The 26,263-nt window shown below is 39.1% G+C and overlaps 1 protein-coding gene and 1 long non-coding RNA gene across 7 annotated transcripts in view; both read left to right on the top strand.

The window, feature by feature from the left end:
- Positions 1-26,263, top strand: part of TRPM3 (transient receptor potential cation channel subfamily M member 3) — an 804,873-nt gene that overhangs the window by 51,504 nt on the left and 727,106 nt on the right. The gene's annotated exons all lie outside the window — the stretch shown is intronic.
- LOC123381526 lies at positions 2,534-25,010 on the top strand. Of its 2 annotated transcripts, XR_006588606.1 has the most exons (3): positions 2,534-2,663; positions 4,085-4,202; positions 24,445-25,010. It is a non-coding gene; the product is annotated as an uncharacterized LOC123381526 (long non-coding RNA). The 2 variants fall into 2 exon arrangements; XR_006588605.1 differs by lacking the exon at positions 24,445-25,010 and having other exon boundaries at positions 4,085-8,040.

Below are 26,263 nucleotides of genomic sequence, written 5' to 3'. Positions count from 1 at the left end.
GGAGCTTGATCTAACGAACCTCAAGATCATGACCTGAGCTGAAGTCAGATGCTTAACCGACTGAGCCGCCCACGTGGCTCAAATAAAAGTTTATTTTAAATTCTCCAGGTGGAGGGGTGCCTGGGTGGCTCAGTCGGTTGAGCAACTGACTTCTGCTCAGGTCATGATCTCACAGCTCTTGAGTTCGAGCCCCACGTTGGGGGTCTGTGCTGATAGCTTGCAGCCTGGAGCCTGCTTCAGATTCTGTGTCTACCTCTCTCCCTGCCCCTAACCCATTTGCATTCTGTCTCTGTCTCAAAATTAAAAAAACATTAAAAAACTTTTTTTAAATTCTCCAGGTGGAAAAATTCCAATAACAATAACATTTGACCATTATACTAAAAAAAAAAAAAAAGAATTTTAAAAAGAAACTTTAATCTGAATATACGAATAATCATTGTTAACCTATACTTAGGGAAATCTTTTGAGAAACATTTCATGATTTATTTTATGTATCTTACTAATATTTTTTTTCCAAAAAATGAGATAATTACAGATAAATATATTGGCTGAATATTGTGGAATCGGTTATCAGAACTTGATTTCTGGTTCTGGCCAAGTTTATTTTTTTGAAGCCTTCCTTTTATTTAAAATAGAGTTAATGGTAATATCCTTTGCAGAGGTTTGGGAGGATCAAATAAGCTAATAAATAGTAAGAGGCCAAAGCTACTTAATATGGTAGGTAATATGTAATAGATGCTCATGTTAGTGTCCTTGACTTTATTCAGGCAAGGATGGTTTTAGGGAGAATGTTGGTGACAAATGAGGGTAACTTACCCTCAAGGCTATGGGGAATGTTGGCTTTTTTCATATTTTATTGACTTGGATTGCCTAATATGTCTGGTCTTCTGTTGAACATCTTTACCTCTGGTCTACTGTTTGTTCCTTTGCTCTAGCCAACATCACATTGTCTTTCAGTCTTTGCAGCCTTTCACATATTCCCAGAGGCACATCTTCCTGTGCCCTGGGCTTCTTTCCTCTTGGTAGCACTTAGCACAATTGCATTGAAAAAGCAATCATGTACTTAATGTTTAATCTCTTCCTTCACTACATCTAAAATTCCAGTTCTCCTACTGTGTCAGTTTCATTCACTGTTGTCACTACAGAGCCAAGCATGGTACCTGGCCCATAGCAGTGTAGTGCTTAATACTTGCAGAATCAACGACTGACAAATCTGATTGCTCTAGACCTAGAGTGACCCATGACAATCAGGATGGAGGAAAAGTCTGTGAGGTGGCCTCCTTAATAGAACTTTGCAGCTATAGGATGTATCTAAAGGAGAGACTACTTGCTCTTACTTAGGGAGCTGGTAGAAAGGAGAATCCTGTCTTCAGCCAAACCAAGGATGTGGGCTCTGCATTTAGAATCATCAGAACTTAAAGGTTTGCAATAACCAAAGCTGAAATTTGGAGAACTCCTAGAAATAAACATGCTGTTCACATTCTAAGAGCCCAGATCAATTAACTTGGATGAGGAAGTTAAATTTCCAGTGTTAATGTGCTTAATGAAGTTGATATAGTACACTACTTTCTTCTTGCTCTTCTCCCCCTCCTCTCATTTGTTTCACTTAAATGGGCTCCTAATAATTTGATCTGTATCATTCTAAGTGCCACTGAGATTTATCTACCTCTTAGATGGACAATGTAGATGAATATATGCATGTGTGTATATTGGTCTGCTCACCCATACTGTTAGGTTAAATTTTCTAGGTTGGTTATCTGAATTTTATATGGAAATGAGATTATCTTGTATCACATTATTTATATATATATGTACACACACGTGTACACACACGTGTACACACACGTGTACACACACGTGTACACACACGTGTACACACACGTGTATACATACATATATATACACACGCGTACACACACGTATACATACATATATATACACACGCGTACACACACGTATACATACATATATATACACACGCGTACACACACGTATACATACATATATATACACACGCGTACACACACGTATACATACATATATATACACACGTGTACACACACACGTATACATACATATATATACACACGTGTACACACACACGTATACATACATATATATACACACGTGTACACACGTGTACACACACGTACACACATTTTTTTTGTTTGTTTTTTTCTCTAAGAAGCTATTTTGCTGTATTTCTTCTAGCAGGCTCTGCAATTGTTTTCAGTGGCCAAACGTATTCCCATTAGTTCAAGTCCCCAGAATTCTCATTTTGATTTCTCTGGAAAAATGGACCCTGGGCTCTGGACTGCAAATGTGCATTTCTTCAAACTGTTAGAGTAATCTCTCCTGGGGTGTGAAGCCACATCAGGAAAATTGAAGACAAAAATTCTTTTGTTCTCGAGTTTCAAATGAATTTTCTTTGAAGCTAACGTTCCCCTTGCCTCATATGTGTACAGCCATTATAGAATTGAGAGCTGGTAAAATGTGCATAGGCCCTAATGTACTGTGTCAACGATTCTCTAGGCGGAAATAGGTAGACCTGACAGGACCACGGATTAATTGCTGCTTCAGCATCAGATGAGTTACAAGTTCCTTAAAGAATTTTTCACACTGTCATCAGCTCTCCTGGATGCATTCCACTCTATGAGGCCAAGGTAATACAATAGATGCCTTACATGTACTCCAAGACCTTATCTCTGAAACTCTGTGGGGAAGGACTTGTGGCAAATTTCTCTCCTCCCTTTTTCAATCTTTGACTCTCTCAGACAGAAGTAATTAGCTAGATTTTTGTGCTTCTCTTGAAAAAGATGATGCCCTTTAACTTGATTTTACATGCCATTGTATTTTTGTGAGATTGTAGAAAGGAAGAAGAGACAATACAGACAAAGGCAGGGTTTTCCCCTCTTGGTTTTTCTCCTGTAACTTGTGGCACTTTGTGTGTGTGTGTGTGTGTGTGTGTGTGTGTGTGTGTGTGTGTGTGTGTTAAATATGGCTATGTAAGATTATTTCAGGTGCTGCCTGAATCTTCTGGACACTGGCATAGAAATCTGACTAATGAGCTTTGATTACTGTGGTGTCTTTGAAGCTGGGGAAAGAATCCTTCAACTTATCAGAACAAGAGCTATCTAAAGAATATTACTGGCCAGTAGAAAAGTTATTGAAGAATAGACAAGTACGTATTTTAATAAGGAAATGTATTCACAATATATGATGGAATAGAAAAGTGTGACACATCATAGTAGGTAAAATATTTTATCCAAAAAGAGTTCTTTGTTATATGCAAATGTGTGTGCCTGTGTCTGTTCATATTTTTCTGGATAGGCATTTTAGTGCTAAAATGAAACTAAAAATTTTATTTTTGGTGGGGGGAGAGGGTGAATGGGGGAGGGTTAAAGATAGAGGGGGACAGAGGATCCCAAGCAGGCTCTGAGCTGACCACAGAAAGCCCGATGCGGGGCTCTAACTCATGAACCACAAGGTGATGACCTGAACCGAACTTGGATATGCCTGACTGACTGAGTCACCCAGGTGTCCCTACAATAGTTTGATAGTAAAAGTAATGGTAAATTTTGAGTGCTTCTTACATGTCAGGCATTGCTCATGCCTTATCTCAGTTATTGAACTTCTCCTGTAATATATTTTAATAAGTAATATTAAAACAAGAAAAAGTTGGAGCACCTGGGTGGGTCAGTCGGTTAAGTGTCCGACTTTGGCTTGGGTCATGATCTCACAGTTGGTGGATTTGAGCCCCACATTGGGCTCTGTGCTGACAGCTCAGAGCCTGGAGCCTGCTTCAGATTCTGTGTCTCCCTCTCTCTCTCTCTGCCCCTCCCCAACTCCTATTCTGTCTCCCTCTGTCTCAAAAAATAAACATTTAAAAAAAAAAAGATTCAAAAGAAAGTTTCTTTTCCCATCTTGACAACTAAACGTAAGGTGTATATCAAATACTTGATTTGAATAATTATGGCATTATAATATTCCTTGTACAGATTCAGAGTCTTAGTTTATTTTCTTCAACTTAAGCCTCTTACAGACTCTATACATGGATGTGAAATGTCATCGTTTTTGGTTTTAGGGCAAAGAAAAAAGATGCAGTGTTGAGGATCCTGTCCCTTCCAGTCATCTGTGGATGTGCCCACGCTAGACTGTGCTGAACGATAACCCGTAGATTATCTGCTATCAAAACAGATGAGGTTCTTGTATCCAATTTTGGGACGATTAGGATTTAGAAATCAGAAACCATCATGTTTGGCAACTGGTAGCTTTTGTATCTGGTGGTCTCTGTTATGGTATTTCCTGATGCTGTTGAGGAATCTGCTTAATTGGCTGACTATCCAGAATCTGGGAAGGCATTCCTCTTTACAGATGGAAACAGAATTTTAAAATGCTGAGTCCAGTTTTCTCCTTGCAAGCTCCTAAATTGTCTATTGATACTCCCTTTCTCTCTCAAGATAATTTGACTCAACTTTGTGGCCCACAACTCTGGGGTTCCTGGGTGAAACTTGAAACTGATAATCTTGCACAGAGGACAAGGAGAGAGACTAAAAGAAGCAGACACTGCAGATGGGTAGGGGATGGTGGCCTCACCAGGCAGCGGAGCTCAGGTATAAGACCTATAGTGTGCCTACTGCAAGAGGAATGGGTGTTAGCACCTGCTTGCCAGAATCTTAGGAGTTTATATAAAGCCCTTCAATGGGTTTAGTCCTATGTTCAACCCAAATGGTCTCAACAACCTCTTACTGTCTCAAGGCTGGGTCCTTGGGAAAACTGCTGGCATGGGTCTAGTAGGTAGAATAAACATTTCAGGGACATGGGAGAGGGTAAGGAGCCTCCCCAGTGCCTGGGGCCAGGTCACAGGCCAACTGGCTGTTACATCCCATCGATGACCAGCTGCAACACAACTCTTCTTGATACGTTAGAGAGCTTGAATGTGTGCAGGGGTTATCAGTTGAGTAAATATACTTGTATGTAGCTTTTCCCCAGAGATGACATTTTCTAATATTCTGATAATTATCAGCTGTAGCTCTCAGTGCCAGTGGAGAACTTTTTTACTAGAAAGGTAAATGTTTATACTTGGTTTATAATGTCTCAATCAAATCGTATGGTAAAACTAAGAAAGACTGATCTTAGGGAACATTGTTATTTTTTTCAGAAATGTTATTGTCCAGGCTTTAGAATACTCCTTAAAATTACTGCTATAGGGGTTCTGGGTGACTCAGTTGGTTAAGCATTTGACTTCATCTCAGGCCAGATCTCCTGGTTCGTGGGTTTGGCCCTGCATTGGGGCTCTGCTGACCGTGTAGAACCTGCTTGGCATTCTCTCTTTCCCTCTTTCTCTGCCCCCACCCCCACACACATAATTCGTAGCAATAACTTTTAAAAATAAGTTTAATATTGAGTACCTATCCACGGCTTAAATTACAAGTCAATTGAGTGATCTAATATAATGAACAATATTATATAGTATTTATTTTTTTAGAAATCACCATTAATAACAGCATGAAAATTAATGAAAGTTATATGTATATTCCCCTAATGTTGAGTACCTGCTGTATCTGTACCGTGATCTTGCACAACTAATACAAAGCTAACATTTCAAGATGTATTTCCATTAATTCTGTTCTCTCAATCCCTCTGAATGTATCCTCTTGTATTTTCTATTCGAGGGAGTAGCACAGCACAGTTTTCCCTTTCTCTGAGAAATCCTTCTTGGTTCCATTCTTTCTCTTGTAACTGCCACATCCAACCAATCACTATTTCTTACTGACTTCCTGCCTACATGTTGTGAGAATCCCTGGAAAATAAGTCTGTGAATATCAACATAATGACTGATCTTTTTATGGTAGGTATGGACTAGTCACTTAATTTGAAGGAGTGTCGTAGTGTGGTTGTAATGCAATTGGGGATGGCAGGGATCGTGGCAAACCATCTGGATAGTAGCCACGTGGAAGTACAGGCTTCGTGTTTTCAGATATTCCAGTGTTTTGACAGAAGCTTGGAATTGGAGTCTGTGTTCGCTACTGATTTTTAAATGTTAGCCTGTAATTCAAATAAAGAATATGCCAGGCCACTTGAGTTGTGTAAATCTAGTTTACCCTGTGGGTTGCCAGTTTTAGATCTGTGTATATAAATCGTGTTGGGTACCATGTGTCATATACAGTTAACTTTTCTCTGAAGTTACTAAATAGCTTATTTTTCAGAAACTGGCTTTCTAGATTGATGCTCTGAAAATACTGAAGAGACCAATATGTAATTGTGCCTTCATTGAGGTATCTTAAGAGATTGATCATCTGATTTCTTGGTTATCTTTTGCCAGAAGGGACGGACTTCAAACTCTATTACATTAAGTAGCCTCTTCTCTATTTGAGAGCTTTTTATTAACTTAGGAGTTAATGCATTTTATGACATTAAAAATCTCTTGAGAATTTTGAGCTCCTGAATAGTTTTAAGGCTCACCTGGGATTCTATTAAAATTATTGCTAATACTGTGTTCATGGCATAACATTTGACGGAAATTGTTAAATTTAGACACTAAGGTGTTTTTTTTTTTTTTTTTCCTTGTATGGCTAGAAACCCTAAGACTGCTAAAGGTTAGGAAAATCTTAGCTGAAATTTCAGTGGTATCTATGGGAATATCGAGGAATAGAAAGGCTAGTGACTGGCAGTTTCCATGACGACAACGGAATTTTCGGGGCTAGAGAGATGTGTAGGTTACACCATCAAATGTGCCAGAGATTGGTCTCCATGACGACAGCAATGTGAATGGGGAAATATATGCTCATGAGATTTTGTTTTAAAAGCATATTGGGCTAATTTAGGAGAGAATGCTTGCCAAATCAATATTTTTTCAAAGAAATACAGTCAAAATAAGGGATTCCATTTCTTCCTGTATTTTTGGAGAAAGTAACGTTTTTGAGTATTTGTGTTAAGAGGGGTTATTGACTTACAAATAACTCCTTTGGCTGCATTTCTGAAAAGCACCCAAAGAATGCAGATTTTTCAAATTTACTTTTAAATTTCAACGTTCATTTCTGAGAGCAGTGCCTCCAAATGTGAAAATAACTAGAGTTATTTAAACTTTTTGATGTTTCTGAACCTAAATCAACCACCAGAATGCATCATGTATTAAAGCTTTATTCCTGTTGCATCAAAAGACAGAGGATTTATTACCACAGTGATAGAATAGAAGAATGCTCAAAACTAAGTTCCTCTCGTGCTTCAATTTGTAACCACTTTGGGTGAATTTTCCTTATTGCTGCGTTCTGAAATCTCTAATGTGTAGAGTAGGGAGATATGGGCCATGCCTTTTAGTGTGTTGTGTGCATAATTAAGGACCAACATACAAAGGGTTAGTAAAGGATCAATTCAGCCATAGAAATAAATGCTGGCCTTATGCCTAAGGTTTAAAACACTTTGTGAACACATTTTGTTTCATGGGCAGATGCTTATGTAATTTTTTGAGATGTGCTTTGTAAGATTGACTTGTGTTAGTGAAGAAATGTGAAATTATAAAACTGGAAACTGGGTTTTGGAAAAGCAAAGAAGGGATAGTAACCTTAGGGCTGGTACTGGCTGGGAGCAGTTAGACACATGGGACAAGAGGAAGAAGGTAATCCCAGAACCTGGGGAGAGTGGCTCTGGGGAGAGTCACCTGCCAGGAGCTGCTGCCTTTTGTAGAGGGACACAGCTGGCCAACTTGGGGTCAGTGTAGCAGTGCAGGGGTTTGGGGAGTAAATGCTCTGACTAACCTCTCCACCCCTCCCAAGTTCCTGCTGGTGTTCGCTATTGACTGAACCAACAGAAGTGAGAAGACAAAGACTCAAGTAGACCAAGTCCCTAAAGGTCCATTCTAGAGGGCACAGACCGGTGAATCCCGTAAGCCAAACACAAGCTATCTAGCTCCACAAATAATGACACATTTTTCAAAGTGCCAAGAATGAAAAATGTTTTGATCTAAAAATATCCCATGCATACACCTATACATAAATACATCCATGTGTTAGTTTAGGTAAATAGTGGTGTAAATATTGATGTAAGCTGTTGGGGAAATCTTGTTACACTCCATAAAAACAAATTGAATATTGTATAATATTGACATATTTTTTATCAGTAATGAACTGAACTCACTTATCCGGTATCCATATACAGTATACAGTATTGTTTGGGGTTTGTACAAAGTAAGCTAACTAATACAGTCGCCTCTACTAAACTTAGGTATCCCAGACCTGAAAAGGATTATCAGATACTATCTTAATACATAGCTTTCAGACAAGACCTTATAAACTATATAGTTATCTTAGTGGTTCAGTAGAATTCATATACTCCTGAGTAAAGGTGAAAAAAGGAAGTATGAAATTTGGCCTTTTAAGGAGCTAGTCATTTAATTGAGAAGAATATATATTTGAGAGACTGGAGGCCATCAAAAGCAACATGTGATGAACTGTAAAAAGTAGGACTTTACAGATGGAAGAATTTTACAGGTGTTTGGAAGTTTGTTTTTAAAAACTACTACCAGGAAGAATCAGAATATCCCTCATTTGAAAAAGTTTATCTTGTATTTTCGCTGGGTCCACCCAAGGGAAGCATTTTGTATTCTCTGACATAGCCTTGCATGTGGACTTCTTGTTCTCGTTGCTGAATTCAGTTGTAAGTACCACTGTACCCAGAGTCGACAAACATGAATTTAAATCTTGGTTTTATCTTCTAGTATGATTTTGATGAACATATTAGTTGCTGTTCATCTGTGAAATGTGAACTTAAAATGATGAGTGAAAAGGGTTTTTACCTGCAGCTGGCACACTGTAAATCAATCCTATGAATGAAGTGGTCCTATCCTATTTATCCGTTAAATAGTCGTTGGGGGTTTTATGGAGAGTTAGAAAAGTAACCATTTAGAAGGTTCAATTAAAACTCTCACTGACTTTTCCTAAGGCGCCTGGGTGACTCAGTCTGTTAAGCTTCTGACTCTTGGATTTTGGCTCAGGTCCTGAGTTCAAGGTTAGCTGAGTCTGAGCCCTGCGTCCCGCAATGTGTTGACAGGCACAGGTAACAGCTTGGGATTGTCCCTCCCTCTCTCTCTGCCCCCTCCCCTGCTTGCACTTGCACGTGATCTCAAATATTTCAGAAATGGAAAAAAATTCTCATTGACTTTTTTCTAGTCCATGACTGCTTTTCTAGGTAAAACAAGTCCTTTGGCTCCACGAGGTATATACAGACCTTGTTTCTCATCATCTTGTAAGAGGATTCCATACTCCAGGTCTAGAAGATCTGAATTGGTTTCCTTAAATTCACAGATTAATGTGGCAGTTATAACACATGAACAATAAAGTAGACATTTGTTAATGTCCAAACTCGGTCCTTGTGCCTACTGGCATGAAAACATAGGACTCTATTACATTATAGGACACCACCACTTCTAACACCAACAAGGATAGCAGTTGAGTGCTTACTGATGTCAGACACAGCACTAAAGCTTCACAAAATACATGATTTTACTTAATTGAATGGGAACCTGTAAATCACAGGCATGAGCCTCATTTTATGGTTCAATAAACTGAAGTCCTGAGAAATTGAATCGCTTGTACAAAGCCATGCAGCTAATAAATGGCAGAAATAGTATTCAAAATGAATTCAAACACTAAAGCCATGTTCTTAACCAATCCCACAATTTCAAATCCATGTATTGTGTTAAATGGCATGCATTTATTCATTCACTCAGCCTTGCCTGAACTACAGGAGATTGTGATTGTTTACATCTGTCTTGTGTGAGTTTGTCAGCACTGTTGAGGTCAGGTGTAAGCGGAAAGGACATGCTCAAAGTCGGTAGAATTGCCCCACATTTACTGATCTCAGGCCCTTCTCCAGGTGTTCACAAATAAGGAACCCAGACTGATTGCTTTGTCTGAAAACTAAGCCATTCCTGACACTAGCGAAAAAGTGTAGCATAATGAGTTGTAGGGGCTCTGAAATGTATACCTGCCTTCATGTCATGATTGGCTTGATTTTTAAGTAATCTTAATTTCTCTGAGCCTCTTTCCTTACCTGTCAGCTGTGGTTAATATGGGCTACCGCAGTATGTTAGCATTTGTGTACTGCGAAATATAAACACGCAATACTTGGTCGCTGGTAACAATACTTCAGTGCCATCTGTTTTTCTATCAGACACAAATCTTTTTTCAGCTTTGAACTTGACAGTTGCCTAGAATCTCATTTAATGACTACTTGCGAGTATACACAGGGCATTACCCAGTCATTGAAATGGCCAGGTTCTGGCCTCACCATACTTAGGGGACTCTGAGTTCCCACTACTCTGGTCTCCAGGGATGGACTCACCTGCTCCCTGCTACCTTTGGTTTTGATTATATGCACCGTAGGTTTGGGATCATCTTCTTCCCCCATCTGAATGTTACTAGCTCTTTAAGAACTTAATCTTGTTTTTAAAGTCTTTGCTATTTTTTAGTAGTTACTGATGTCTGAGTGTTCTACCCTCCACCACATAATACAGTGTTCTTTTATGCTGTCTGAGGTTGTCTGAAAACATTGTATATGCATGAGACTTAAGGGAAGTGGTTATGCCCTCTATTCATGTATTACAATAGATATTGGCTACACTGGTTTTGGTTTCTGAGCTCTCTGCTGATGAAATTTCTTTCTCTGGGAAATGTGTTAGAGAAGTTGATCGATGGTCTAGCCCTGTGGACTTCAGTTGGTTACTGTTGGTCCAGAATCAAGCTGACCTGCCTCCCTCAAGTAGTGAAATGACTGACAAAGATGAAACCAAGTTTAAACTTTGCTTAATCACAGCATTATTAAGAGTTGGGCTTCCTCCTCTTCTACTTGGTAATGTTACAACATCACAAGGCTACAAAATTTCTCATAACCTCAGGCAAAATCTACAGTGATTAGACTATTCCATGCATTTGTTCCCTCATGTGCCATGTACCTATGTTGGGATTATCTCTTGGGACTGGGATGGCCCATGACTTGCTGTATCAAGCTCAAAGAGCATCAGTGACATTTTGCCAGCCTTCTAGAAGGAAGAAGGCAAAACCAAGACCACTGTACGTTGAGGAAAAACTAGGGTTCCTTCTAATGCAGGGAATGTTGGGCATTGATACTGTAAGTCAAGACTTACTGAATTTACACCTATTAGTCAATGGACTATGTTGAAGGATTGTGAAAGTGTTGAAAATTTCTGCTTTCACAAACCTGAGCAATCTCTGGGGAACTTTGTTCTGCAGAAATTGATATTAAGTATTGGCCCAAATAATGTTCGGTATTTTATATCTGCATAAGACTTACTTGAACAATGCAGATGGATTGTCATGCATCCTAAAGATGTGACTCAGCATATATATCTTATGTTACTTTGTCTAAAGTTGAAAAAGGATTTAAGTGTTACACAAACAGGGTCTTACTTCCAGTCAAGGTTGTTACATATTTCTGTTCTGTTCTTTACTATTGGTAGAATTTTAAGTTATATCTAAATTGTACCATTATGTTTGAGATATATTACTCAACAATACATAGTGTTGTAATAGTATCTAATGTAAAGGCTGAAAAAGCCTAAATCTGAGCCAAGGGAATTAATTTTTTAAAATAAACCTCATTTGTTAAGCTTAAATAATTGAAGATATTCATTCACTTAAGGGCATTGTTATAGTTATATTCTAGTGTTTTGATACTTTGAATAGTGACAACATGGGAGCATCCCCCAAAGTCTCCAAAGGGCAACAAGAAGAAGCATCCTAGTGTGAAAATACAAAGGAGAATTAAGTTTGGAGTCTTACATCCTTAGAACTTGGTATGGTAGCTATGACTTAGGTATTCAGTGTTTGTTGTCTGAATAGCACTTCCATTTTGTCAGAACTTGAACTATGGTCCAGGTAGAACCTCTGTGCCTTGAAAGGGCTCTAACTATGTCATTATCAAATGAGGAGTACAACAGGTAGTGGTGCTATGAACAATTTTGCTCAGTTTTCTGGAGTGATCCTATCGAGGTACAGAGTCATCGTATCAACAGTGTGCCTGTGTTCTAGGTCTACTTCCTTGCCAACACTTGGAATTTTTGTTGTTTTCTACTTGAGCTATTCTAATGTATGTAAATGGTATCTTATTGTGTTAATATGCATCACATTGCTGGTGATGAGTGAAACTAGGTCGTTTGGGGATGTTTATTGACTATTTGCATATTCTCTTCTTGGAAGTTGTGTTGCAAACCTTTTTCCTATAGGATGGCCTGTCGTTTTACTCATTGAGTTATTTACACATTCTAGATATTATTTAGCACATGGATGGCAAATACCTTCTGTGGCTCTAACTTTATTTTTTTGAATGTCAGGCAAAAATCCAAATGTCTGTCTAGAATAGAATGGATAAATGTGGTATAGAGTCAAATAGTTCTTACTAAAGAAGAGTGAGAAAAATGGATTACAATTCCATGGACAACATAAATCAATTTTACAAACCCAATGTTCAGTGAAAGAAGCCAGGTACAAAATAGTGCAAAATGAGTCTAGTTACATAATACTCATAAACAGGCAAAAGTAATGTGAAGCTAGTAATGACCTATTTTTATATCTAGGTGCTGTTCACATGGATTTTGATTACACTGGTGTGTTTACTTGTAAAAAGACGTGGAGTTCTACACCTAGGATTTGTGTTTTTTTAATTATATTTTTTCTGTAGACTTTTCTATACAGTCTACTTAAATAAAAACCTCAGTATAGACTAACGACCCTGAGAAGAATAATCTGTCAAACACCAAATATCTTACAGGGATGCAATTTACAGGGATGCAATTTAATAGGAATGATTTATTACAAATCTCCCTTATGGTGAGTTCTGATCAAGGTCCACATCAAAATTGTGGCTATTGAATGTAAGCAATTGAATGGAGCCAAAAAATATTTCATATTAAGCTTAAATTTTTTAAATTTTTATTTCTTAATGTTTACTTTTGAAAGAGCACAAGTGGGAGAGGGGCAGAGACAAAGAATCCAAAGCAAGCTCCAGGCTCTGAGCTGTCAGAGGTTGTGCTCAAACCCACAACCCACAAAGTAAGAGATCCTGATCTGAGCTGAAGTCAGACACTTAAGTAACTGAGCTGCCCACGTATCCCAAACTTGACTTGATTTAAAGAAACATAGATTAGAACCTCTATAGGATGGGGTTTTGGGGTGATGATGGGGGTTTGAGCTGACAGCCAAGAAAGAATTCTTGAAGACCTCTTTGGGTAGAAAGGTGATTTTATTCAAGCACAGGACAGGGCCCATGGGCAGAAAGAGCTGCACTGGGGTTGTGACAGGTGATAAACACTCCGGTTGGGGAGGGGGTTATGGATAGGGTAAGTCTCTAAGGAATTTTGGGAACAAGGTTTCCAGGACTTGAGGGGCTAGCTGCTGTTAGGAAAACACCATTTATTACTGTTGAGTAAAACCTCAGGAGACGCTTCAAGTGTACGTCAGGGGGCCATAAGCTTGGAGTATAATTGCCAGCATATATCTTGGGAGACTTGAGGTAAAGGAAGTTCCCAAAGGAATTTTTCCATATGCTGAAGTAGATTTCCAGGACTCTGGTGGGGGGTGGGGGAGGGGTGGTCAGAATAATAAGCCAAGATTCGCTTTTGCCCTTAGCAAAGTGTCCTCATGGAGGCAGCTGAGCTCCTAGAGGGAGGTCACTCGACCTGTTTCAAGGACTTGTCAATGGGCTGTAGGCAGTAAGGGAATTTTTCATTTGCCTTAGTTTCCCACATCACCATGGCAAGCACTTAAACTGCCTTACATCTGGATGAGGGTGGTATTTGGGCTCCAGGAAATGGTGTCTATAGGTTGCTGGAGTTTAGCTATGGATAAGATTGCCTTTTTCTTGCCGTTTACTAAGTTATCCATCCTGTCCTGCATGACTGCGATCTGTATCCATCAACCATTTGCTTTCTTTGCCCTGTTCTTGGTTACCCAGGAGTGTCTGAGGAATGTCGCACCTATCCTACCTGGAGGGGGTGGGGGAGGTATGCTAGCTGGTGTTTTGTCCCCAGCTTGCCTTACCCTGTCATCACGTAGGATCCCTTCATCTTAGAAAATGACGCAAATGTTCTTCTTTGGATGATGGTTATTTAATACCCCATCTCTGAGGTTAAAAGTTAATTCCTTAGGTTTTTTAATACTCGTACACCTCCTATTTATTGTAATATTCTATTAGCAAAATATCTTTGATTAATAGGAATTGTTTGAATGGCTATCTAAATGTTTTATCCATCCGGCAGTAAAGCATGGTGAAAAATTAAGATGACTGAACATCTCCAAAAAGTGGTTTAAACTCTCTGCTACCATTTATCAGTTGTTGGCATTGCACAAATTTCTTTAATTTTTGAACCATCTTTCAGTTGTTGACCAAGAAACACTCTGATGGCATATAGCAGGCATGTGATAATTGGTAGCTATGCAGCTTTTGGAGCCTTGGAGATTATGACCTCTAAGAATTTTAGCTAGTGACGGAGATAAACATCTTCGTGAATAACTTAGAAAGTAGAAAATATTTAAATTTCGCTTAAATACTTATCAAAAATCTAGATAACTTTTAATCCATGCTTCACTGTATCTTTGGAATAGTAACACAATGTTCAAGTTTTGTTAGGATTTACATTCAATTCTAATTTAACATACTATCACTTATTTGACTAGACAGTAGATGCATTTAATTTGGAGAAAAGGAGTTTGTGTAGTGGATAAAACCTCCAGCAATTAGTAGGCTCTTACTGCATGACAGGCACTGTTTTATTACACATTTCACTATTTAATCCTAACAACTTAGATAAAATAGAACACTACATTCCTATGACACTGAGAGGGAAAGAGAGAGGTTGAGACCTCATTTTACATGTTACAAATATAGAACTCTTGGAAAATTGTTACATAGCCTCTTACTGATAATTACAACATGCAATGTTGTAGATTTTAAATCTCCTATTTAAGGGGTTTCATGTCAGTCATTTGCAGGGGAAAATGGTTTTTCCAAGTCAGAGGTTGGCTTTAAAATTCTTAGAGCTCTATTACACTTTTTTCTAATCCCCCTTAATCATAAATGGAAATAATGAAATATAAAAGCTAACTTTTTCCAGTTTTCTTCTGTGTTCATTCAGCAGAATTTGGAGTATCACCCTTACCTTCTCACCACCAAGTATTAGGAATTATGAGGGAAAAGACTGTATTTTTGTTAAGTATCTAAGTATGTAACCTTATTTTTGAAAGAAATAGGTTTATTGCAGCATTATATACATGGAAAAATATACATACAAGTGCAGAAATGAAATATAAACATGCCCATGTAACCATAACCTCAGTCAGGAAATTGACAATCACCAACAAGACAAATTCCACCCCCACCACCTTTTGTCCCAGTCACCAGACTCCTAGATAGAATGTTAGCAAACTGTCCATCTTAGTTCAACTTCTCTAAGTGGATTGTTTTTTTGAAATTTATCCTTCATCTGTGTTGTCAAGTGTGTTGGCGTAAAGTTAATAATATAATTTTTAAATAGAGGAATATCTTTTTGATCGGTATTAGGAATTTATTAGTCTCAAAAAAATTTGATAATACCTTTTACATTTCTTTCCTGTTTCATTTATGTCCATATTGTCACTATTTCTCGGGGTGGGAGAAGGGGGGTTAATTTGTGTGTGTGTGTGTGTGTGTGTGTGTGTGTGTGTGTGTGTGTGTGTGTGTGTGTGTTTTTCCCTTAGGTTCTTAAGAGGGATAGTTTACTGATCTTAGCTATTACTGATTTTAGTTTTTGCAATCTATGTATTTACAACTCTATCCCCTCTAGGCATGTTTAGTTTTTTCCCTATGTGTTTTAGTATGTCATACTTTTATTTCCGGTTTACCAATTTTAAATTTCCACTGAAATTTCCTTCTTGACCTACGTGTCTTGAGAATTCCCTGTTTATAATATAATTGCATGTATTTTTAGGTGAAATTGGGTGGATTCGGTGTTCCTTTGTTGCAAATTGTCGGACTTGTTTAGTGTTTCCCTAGTTCTAACATATCATAGAAAAACCTCTTTTCATAAATGAGAGCCAAAAAATTTTGTTACCTAAACTTATGTGTGATAGCAAACATTTCCGAATAACAGTAAATCACTAAAACCATTACATGCAGATATACTAAGGCTACAGATAACTACATAACAAAAGTACTACAAATAATACATGTTAAACCCTACCTATTTTGATTTTTTGAAAACCTATATATTCCTGCACATGGCAAGATGGCATGCTGGAAGATTAAGCTCATTTTAGTCTAATAATGATATTGGTGCATATTTGGAGCTCTAATTAGGGTCCTAATCAAATACACTTGGTGGAAGAACAGAAACTTTCTTGAATGCTTCGAGCTTTAGAGAAATATAAAATTAGTAGATAGGTAGTATTAAAATTGGTGGTTAAGTTTTACTAAGTGAAAACTGCAGCGAGGCGGGGTGGGGTCGGTGGGGGTGGGGAACAAAAGCATTGAAAGCTAAATGCTTTAGAATGCTACCGACACTGTTGAGTTATGATCTTCCTACATACCGAAGGATGGGTTAACAATTTAAGAGGCAGTGGAAATTAACATGCCATTTTATCATTTGGATAGTAATGAAAATGCTTTAGAGTAATTAAAGGTAACCAAAAATTTTGACTCAAAATCTGATGCCACACATTTTGACAGAAAGCTTTCAGTGCCTACAGTGAAGATGAACTGCATTGTTAAGAAAACCAGAGGATCCCTTCAACAGGGTCAAGTGGGGAGACTTGGAAAATTGGTCTGTGGATATTCTTGAAACAGATGCATGTTGTGCATTTCTAGTTTCTTTTTTTTTTTTTAATTTTTTTTTCAACGTTTATTTATTTTTGGGACAGAGAGAGAGAGCATGAACAGGCGAGGGGCAGAGAGAGAGGGAGACACAGAATCGGAAACAGGCTCCAGGCTCTGAGCCATCAGCCCAGAGCCCGAGGCGGGGTTCGAACTCACGGACCGCGAGATCGTGACCTGGCTGAAGTCGGAAGCTTAACCGACTGCGTCACCCAGGTGCCCCTGCATTTCTAGTTTCTAATGAGGAATTGGTGAATCTTAAAGCAATACTCTAGGTGTAGGAGATAACATAAAGTGAGTTTTTCTCATTAGTTGGAGTAAATAAAATGCCTTGTAAAAATCGGATGTTGATTTGTATTAGAAATGCAAACCATCTGTCTTCAGAAAGTAAAATTAGGCCTTTTTTCTCTTAGCTTGAAGATAAAAGCACAACTTTGTTGTGAGTTATTAAAGGGACTCCATGATTTGTGTATGCAAGCTGTACTCTGAACCCATTTGGGTTGTTGGTTGGGGTGGCGGTAGGGAACAATTCTTGGAAAATTTGTTTCCATTGAAATAGAAGGCTTCAGTGAGAGCTAAATAAAATGGCTTGGACTAGCATGTGTGAAGCAGGAGGTGACTTGAAGACTTTGTCCAAAGCATGTCTTTGGGATGACCAGTGATTATGACTTGATTCTGTTGTATTATGGTTCCTCATGATGAAATGGCTTCAGTTAGTTGAACTACTAATTCTTAAACCTTGTTTAGCGGAAAATTTTCTCTTTACAATTAAGGAGTTGGTTTAAAAAAAATGGACTGCCTTATTTTACTTCTGCAAAGGACAGTGGGTCCTTTGGTCAACAACCTAAGCCTACAAATGATGGAATTTTAGAAACTTTAGAAGAGGATCTGTTGATAAATAAGGTTATATAGATGGTTTTCTGGCTACCACTAGATCATTTAAGTGATTACTACTAAGAGGAATTAACTACATAGCCAAGTAACTAGCAAGGTTAACATATTAACTAGCAAATTGAGCTGTTGACATAACTTTCCTTCTAAAAAGGTGAAGAGGAATAGAAAAAAAGTGAGTCTGTTAAATCAAGAATGTGGTTTAAAGTACACAGGGCCATATGTATATTTCATGGTACCTCTTAATGAGTATATACATGCTGACTATGGTGCCGACTAGGTCTGCCATATGCAATGTAAATACACTACCTGCCATAGTAGGTTATAACACTAAATGATTTGATGAATGCTCTTATGCAGGAAACTCAAGGACACACAGAAGTATTTAGGGCATACTGAGACTTGTAAGAAACGCTGTGATCTGTGGCTATAAACTTGATTGGCACAAGTCCTGTCATAAATTACAGTGAGCCAATTGTTGTATTTCAGAATTAGAGTAGCTATGGGTGTCCATTCCTAAAAACTTACCTGCCACCTTGGCTTTTCTTGCCGTCACCCTCAGACTCTGTTCATGGCCTTTGAGGGGGCTCTGCTTAGAACCTCTTTTTTATTGCAGCTCTGTTCCTTCACTCAACAAACCTGTTGGAGAGCATGCCACTATGCTAGCCTTTTTTGCTGTCTGTGGGGCAAACATGTCTGAATAAGATGGTGTCCCTGCTCTCTGTCCATTGGTGGAAATTATTCCCTACGGGCCTTGGGATAAGTTTCTTTGCTGTCACTGGGATTCACATGGAACTTCAGCCTGGAGTTTGGCCAGTGCCTGAATATTTTTCACTGACTCGGTTTGTCAAAGTGTCAGGGTAGGATTAGCTCCCTTCAGCTAACGGACCAACTCTGCAGCTGTCAAAGTAGTAATCAGAGGGTCCAAATCTGCTTCTACAACAGCATCCCCAGTCAGAGGGAATAGTGCTGTTGGGAATCCCCTCACATTTTACTGAAGAAACTTATTTTAAGGTCACGGTGGCTCATCTAAAATCTTGGTCCTCTCTTGAAGGGTTGTAGGTCTGTTTCTAGACCTTGATGCTTCCTCATTCAGTGAACCTAATAACATAGATGCATACTTAGGAAGACACTAAAACAGCACGTTGAAAGACCAGCTGTTGTAGACCTCAGAGGGAGAAAAAAACCTCTATTAGGAGTTAAAAGTATGGCAAAAAAGTTACCTCCACCCACCCTAAGAGGAATTGAACTAGGACTTGAGCAGACACTAGTTGCCTGCAGTTGCCAAGATGGGACAGCTTCCTCCGTGGGTAATCAGCCAGTAATTTGGCAACATGGGGAAATTGCTAATTCCTCATGCCTTGTTCTTTTGTTGAGAGTTGTTTTCTCTCCCCTCTTATTGGATGGTGTTGGCAACCCTGGACTCGGGTTAGAGCTCTCTGGCTGAGAAAAGAGGCTGGGAGAAACTGGGGACCCTGAATTGGAGCTCCGGTCTCTTTTTCCTCCTGTTATTTTCTGGGACGTGACTTGGTTTCCTAATCATGAGAATTAAAAAAAAAAAAAAAAAAAAACTTCACTGAATGTTAACTTTAATATGGAAACTGTAGACAGCTGGGTGAACTTCAGCATTTCCTGATCTATGAAGAGGAATAATAATAAAATCTGCCTCAGGGAGTTCTTATGATTTAATGGCTTTATTGCCAGCATCTGGGACAGAGGCATACTCTCCAGGGCAGGTCAGCTGTTACAATGCAAGATGTTCTAAAATGCTTTTCTGTGCATGGTTTCTTGGGGTTGTTGATATACATCCTTTTCAAATTGTGCTCTTAGCCTGGGGTAAAACTCTAATATCACCAGATCTTTCAAGCTATTGTTTTAAGGAAGAAAATTTGATTGTGAGATTACATTGAACACTTTTCTTAGAATCATTTTGTTTTGTTCATCATCTTGTTAGAACAAGAGAGTCCTAAAAGTCTAAAAGAAATTCCTTATTAATTCTATTCATCACATACAAGTTAATCCCCTCTGTCTGCCTGGAACTTTCAAACCGTCAATTAAACGGGCTCCTTTGCCTTAGTCTTGAACTGGTTTCTGTTGGTGGAATCTCATCTATAAGAAACCCATTTGAATTTGTAATGACCTGTAAATTTCTGAAAGTGCAGATTCACCCTTGCCAAATTATTTCTATGAGAGTAATCTGCATTGAAATTACTGAATGCATTTTTGATCTCTCATAATAAAAACCTACTTAAAATCCCTAAGTTGCAAGAAGACTCTGAAAACCCACTTCCCTGTGGAATAAGCTTTTGGAGGAATGTTCTCTTGGGGAGATCTTGTAAGACAGGACTGGATGTGTGTCCTTAAAATACAAAGACCATCATAGTGGCTCTGTAAGATCATGCCCTGAGACTGGTCATCTAGGCAGGCTTAGGTATGGAGGAGACCCATACTTTGTTCTCTCCTACCCACACCACCTCAACCTATTTTGAGACCCCAGGCTGCCTGCAGGGCTGCTGAGAGTCTAATATGGCCCTTCACTTCTTAGGTCAACGTGTGTCCTAAGCCCCACACACCTCCCTTCTTCCCCTCCCTGGAGCTGTCACAAGCTGTTATTGCTTTAGGATCTAACTCCATTTCTCCTGTTATCCAAGGAAACCATGGGAAGAGAAAGCTGTCCATAGTAAGGTGTTTATGGGTACTCTGATACAAGTAATAACATTTCAGTGTTCTGATAACTTGGGCTTCAATGGTAGAAAAAACAGGAACTCCGAGCTTGTCAATTTTTGTAGGTGTGCTTACTAGGTATGAAGCATTTACTGTACTAGGTCTTTTGAGCATCATAAAACTTAATCTCTGGAAAAAATCTTGGGGCAGACTTTGAACTCCTTTTATTCATGGTTCAGCTCAAGTGTAACCTCTGAAAGGCCCTCCTATCTAACACGGCTCCCATCCCTGTCCATCTTTGTCCTCTTTATCACATTTTGTTCAACATCATTTATCACATGGGCATTATACTCCATATTTATCCCTATATTTGCTTCTATTTTGACACATCAGCTCAAGTGGTGACCTCATGAGGGCATGTCCTTTGTTTGCCAATATATCCTCGATATTTGGAACAGGAGGTGTTACATGGGGAGGTTGAGAATTATCCTCCCCAACTTCCACAGTTGAGGAAACTGGGCTTAGAAAAAACAAGTAACGAGCTCTAAATCTCAAAGTGGTGGAAATGGATCAGAATCCAGGCTCGTTAGGCTCCAAATCCTTCATATTTTGTTACATCATGCTGCAACTTTTCCCCATCCCCAATATAACAAGGAAGGATCCTAATGAAACACATGGCAGATGACAGGAGCTCTTAAAGAGACTGTTCTTGGCTGAGTCACACCCTTCAGAATCCCTAAAATCCTAATCTGGATTGTCCTATATTTGATCTATGCAGCTAACCTAGTTAATGTTGATATTTGGGGAATTGTTAAAATCTAAAATAATTTAAGTGAAAAGGAACATCATTACAGGATGAAAAACAATATGAAGATCGGTTCAATGTGTCACATGGTTATTGGAAAACAGTTCTTAAAAATGGAAAATTCATAAGCGCTTTGCATTGGGTCTGAAGTTTGCTTATTAACAAAACCCCAATAGGCAACATGGTATTTTGTGACTTACTATGTAAAAAAAAAAAATCATCGTGAACCTGTGGGATATATGTGGGTAGATTCCAATCACTCCTTTCTTCCAGGGACCCTGGGTCACAAAATGGAGGAGGAGAAAGAGGTCTTGGCCTTTTGTCTACATTGTCTGTGGTCTATGATGAGCTTAAGGAGAAAAGTCTGTTGCTTTTAAATCCTGGATTAACTAGCTTATTTCCTTCTGTAGTTTTTTCCTTTTTTTTTTTGTTTTTTTTTGTTTTTTTTGTTTTTGGGTGTTTTTGTGTTTTTTTCTTTATGACCTGGTGTCATTGATACCAGGCTTTTCTTTTTGCCTGCAGGTGAGAAGATTCTAATGAGAAACAAGATCGTATTTTATTTCCTTTCTGAAAAATAGATCGTTTTCCCCCAGGCAGATGCTTATGAACATTCATGTGATTATTGAGTTAAAAGGGATGTCTTTTTGTATGAGTAAATCTGTAGTGATTCACAATTCATGATTTTTGTAATTGTAGTCCTCTCTGTCCTCACTTTGTGCCCTGGGTCAGTAACTTGAGTCCCCCAGGATGATAAAAGACATCTTATTTAATGAGATCCACTACTCTGAAGCTGCGGGTGTAAATATTTTTATTGTCTCTTCCGTGGGATCCATACCACTTCCTCCCTCCTAGGATTTGTGAAGATTTAAAAATCACTTCCTTGTCCCAGTTTAACTCTGAACCTCACATTAAACTTCAAGAGGATTTATGATCCTTTATAGTCATTTGGAATAAGCAGTTGGGTTCTGCGATAAGCAAACAAATTAGCCAACCTTCCCCTAATGGCCATCCCTCTCTCTCCCTGACGCTGCTGAAGGCAGATGTGTTAAGGTAATCTGTTCACCACACACACAAGTTTTGCACCAACCAATTAGTGGTTGAAAATGTCCTGAGGAATAACCCATTTAATTAGGCATAGACAAACGATGGCTGCTTGTGTCTCTTATTATGTTTGAATGCTGAAGTTCCCTTAAATACGTGATTCAGGAATTAGTCTTCAACACTGTTTTGGAATTGATACATCCTAATAAGGAAGACTAGAAATAGTACGACTGCCCTAGGAGGGACAATGCTCTCTACGTATGTGGGGGTCTCACAATTTTTTAGGGTCTTACTCTTGAGAGAAGTGTCCTCATATTGAGACAGCCCTAAGTCTTTCCTCGATCTTAGTAGTTATTTTCTGGTTGATATCAACAAACAGCTTTCCAAATCCAAATGAACTCAGATACCACAAGTTTAGCAAATTGTGTCCATGTATTTCATAAATGCTTTGGTGCATCCGTTATGTGCCAGGCCTGGAGACACCGTGAGATCTAAGACCTAGTCAGGATCTACCCTGACAGAACTTGGAACAGTGGGGTGGCAGGTTTCAGTTAGCACTTGGGTCTAGTGTGATACATTTCGGTAGCGCCTGGGAGCTGTGGGGACATGTGTCAGGGGCCTCCTGTCCAGGAACCAAGGAAGAATTCCCAGAGGGAGTGTGATGTAAGTAGAGATAAGAGAATGAGTTAGTTCATTAGAGATTTCACAAAGCATACTTCTATGTTGTGCTTACATGCTTCTAGTTCTGACAAACGTACTTGATGTGGATGAATAGGGCCGGAAGAATCTTTTCAAACAAAAGAACTAATGAATTGAAAAAAAGGTCTCTATATCCTATGTGGCACCTAGTGACATGTAAATTAAGGACCTCCAGTGGCACAGTTGGTTAGCCTGCGGTACTTGGACCAAAATCAAATGACACAGGAATGATGTGGCCCGTCTTCAAATCCCACCTCTATTTACTCACTGTGTGACCCTGGACATACAAACTATGCCAACCTTTAGTTTTGTCATGTCTACTTAGGACTTTTAATGTTTATTTTTTGAGAGAGGCAGTGTGAGTGGGGAAGGGAGACAGAATATGCCAAGCAGGTTCCACACGGTCAGCACAGAGCCCGATGTGGGCCTCGAACCCACAAACTGAGATCACGCCTTAACCAAAATCAATAGTCAGATGTTCAATGGACTGAGCCACCTACCAGCCTCTGCTTAGGATTTGTTGAAATGGGTTAGCGAGTATCAGCATACCATAGTTCCTGTCTGAATGATACTATGTCATTACTGTTTCAGGATGCTTGGACAGGATTTAAAAGCCATTTATCATGGCAAACATTTGCAGTAGGGTGAGCAAGTAACTTAAAGGACTTGTGCCCCCTTACTCATGACCTGGGATAAGTGCCTTTTCAGGATAAAATGAGGTCATTCCAGGAAAGATGGTGAGGACCGTTGGAATTGGCTTGCAGTTGGTAGTGGGTCCAGATGAAGTAAGTTTTACAAAGTGAACTTTGTATGTTCTACATGGGCTCAAGAACCTATGTCCGCTTTGGTGTACTCCACCACTATGTGGTTTTCTGGAGTTGGGAGCTTGAGGTTTTATTCCTTTTAACTGAAAAATAAATTTTATGGGACTAAGTATTTCTTGAACAATCTCTCAACTCAGATTTGGTGGAATGTGTTTCCACTCAACATTTAAGCAGCATTTTTGGGCATCTGCCTGGGAAGTAGTCCTTGCAGAGGTTGGGGGCTTAGATTTCAGAGTTCCCCTGACTGTATTCTAGTTGTGGCTCTGCTAAATATTGGCTTGGACAAGTTAATATCCCTATGCCTCTAGGAGAACTAATTATTGGCATAATGACAGTAATAGTCACCTGGCAGTGATCTCGGGGTTCATTAAGATAATTCAAACCACATACTACATGCTTAGAGCAAGAAGAGCTTGATGGTAAACTTGTATTTATTAGTAATCATTACAGTCTCCCAATTTGGTTTAGAACATAAAAGCACAATTTCAGGTCTTTGGGTAAGTAGACTACTTGTTTGCATAAGCAGGTCTTAACACAAAATTACTAACTGCACGGTCATACCAAGAAATGGCAAAATGGGGTTACTAACCTGGGAGTAATAGCCAGTATCCTCTCATTTGGCTGCGTGTTGCTCTTAATATACTCCTAACTCTCCAACAGTAACTGGAGCTCCGGAAGAGCCCACAAGCAGAAATTGTGCCGTGTGAACATTTGATTGGAATGGTCCCTCTGGAGGAGTGAAGGTCGTGAAACAAATAAAATGAATGGTTCTCATTTGTCAACCTGAGCATTCATGAGGCATCTGAAGACAATTTTGCTTATTTAGGTCATTTGCTTATTTCCAGTGAAAGGATCGCTGTTGGTTCTTATGCAGTCCCAATGAAATACCACTATGCTTGCCCCAAACCCGGCCTGCTAAGCATTATTGCTAAGATGGTTATTTTACCTCTACAAGTTTGGGAATAAATCTCTTGGAATCGTGAACGAGAGCCATAATGTGTGTTCCCAACTGACCCAGCTTTTTAGTAGGCATAGGTACTGTTTAATTTGAAACTTCAGGTATAATTCATTCTGTTAGAAAAGGTATTTAATTAGAAGTTGTAAGAATTCTTACTATGTTTGGAAGGCTTACCTGTAGTCCTGAAGACGTGATGATAAGCAGAAAGGATCATTCTGAATGTTGAAAACTTGAACTTAACTATTAAAGTTTGTAGAGTGGATGAGCATGTGGCTACCCTTGCTGAAGTTTGTTACTCTTCACTAGTAAAGGAATGCCCTGTTCAGGGCCACCACAGGGAAAAACTGTCAAGAAGGGGGTTTCCTTTTGACAATGGTCACAACTTCAGTTACACACAACTCTCCTTGTGGTTCTGAAGAAAGCCCTGAGGCCAGCCTCTTGAACTTGGTATTTGCGGGACCTTGCTCTCCCCAAGGTCAATATCCTCTGCTGTGACCGTTAATGTCTCCAGGTGCATCTCCCCCCCCCCCCCAAACCCCCCAGAATTAGTTTTGTAGTTACTTCTCCCCAAATAAGGAAACCTTAAGAAACCTCTGCAGTGAAAGATGGTCAAGTCCATGAATCATGAAGGATAGAAGAACCCTGCTTGAAGTTGATCTAGTCACTTGTATATACTTGTGGTGTGGCTTTATCTGCAGGCATGATTAATATAACAGAGAGCACTGGCCAGGAGACAGCATCCTGACCTGCCATTCCAGGGTGGCATTAACTAAGGAGCGATGGTCTTAAATCATCCTGAAACTGAGCCTTGGGTCTCTTACCTGCAAAACAAGGAGACTTCAAATGTTCTGTGATTCTATAATCTCTTTCATATTTTTTGCATACTTGATTTTATTGGACTACAGGTAAAAAAAAAAAACAGACCAAAGTTTTATTTTTCAAATACCTTTGAAACTCACCATGGAAAAAAGGACTAGTCCTCCAACTGTTATAAATCCAGTGTAATGCCAGCTTTTGTTGAAAATTGTAGTGGAGACTGAGAAAATCTAGAAAATTTTCTTAGAGAATAGTCAGGCACTAAAACAATGGAAGCCATTGTTTATGAGCCAGAAAAACTTCGATTGCTGTGGTAGTGTGATGGGGGGATACTGCTAATAAATACACAATCTGGTTAAAACCATGATCTCATATACAAGCACAGGTGCAAGAGAAGAAGCCTTGCTCTCTCTGTTCCAGCCAGCTTGCCATACTGAATCCCTCAGATGTAAAACTCTTGTGCCTGTGACTGTAACAGTCTTGGTTATGGGCAGCCACAAAGACTGCGGGTAAACCAGACCCTGTCATCAATACTTGTGCCTCAGGGAGGTGGCAATTTTGGAGAAATTTTTCCAGTCCCTTTTGCTTCATCTGTCTCTACCATGTTTTTCAGTTTCCTGAGGATCTTTGAGAGTGACACATTTATTATGCTAAAGTCTCTAGAAACAACATAGGGACATTTACTGTCCTGACCTAGCTATTCTT

Source organism: Felis catus, chromosome D4 (assembly GCF_018350175.1).
Source record: "Felis catus isolate Fca126 chromosome D4, F.catus_Fca126_mat1.0, whole genome shotgun sequence".
Lineage (NCBI taxonomy): Eukaryota > Metazoa > Chordata > Mammalia > Carnivora > Felidae > Felis > Felis catus.
The sequence above is the reverse complement of the archived record's forward strand: the minus strand, read 5'-3'. Positions and strand labels throughout refer to the sequence as shown.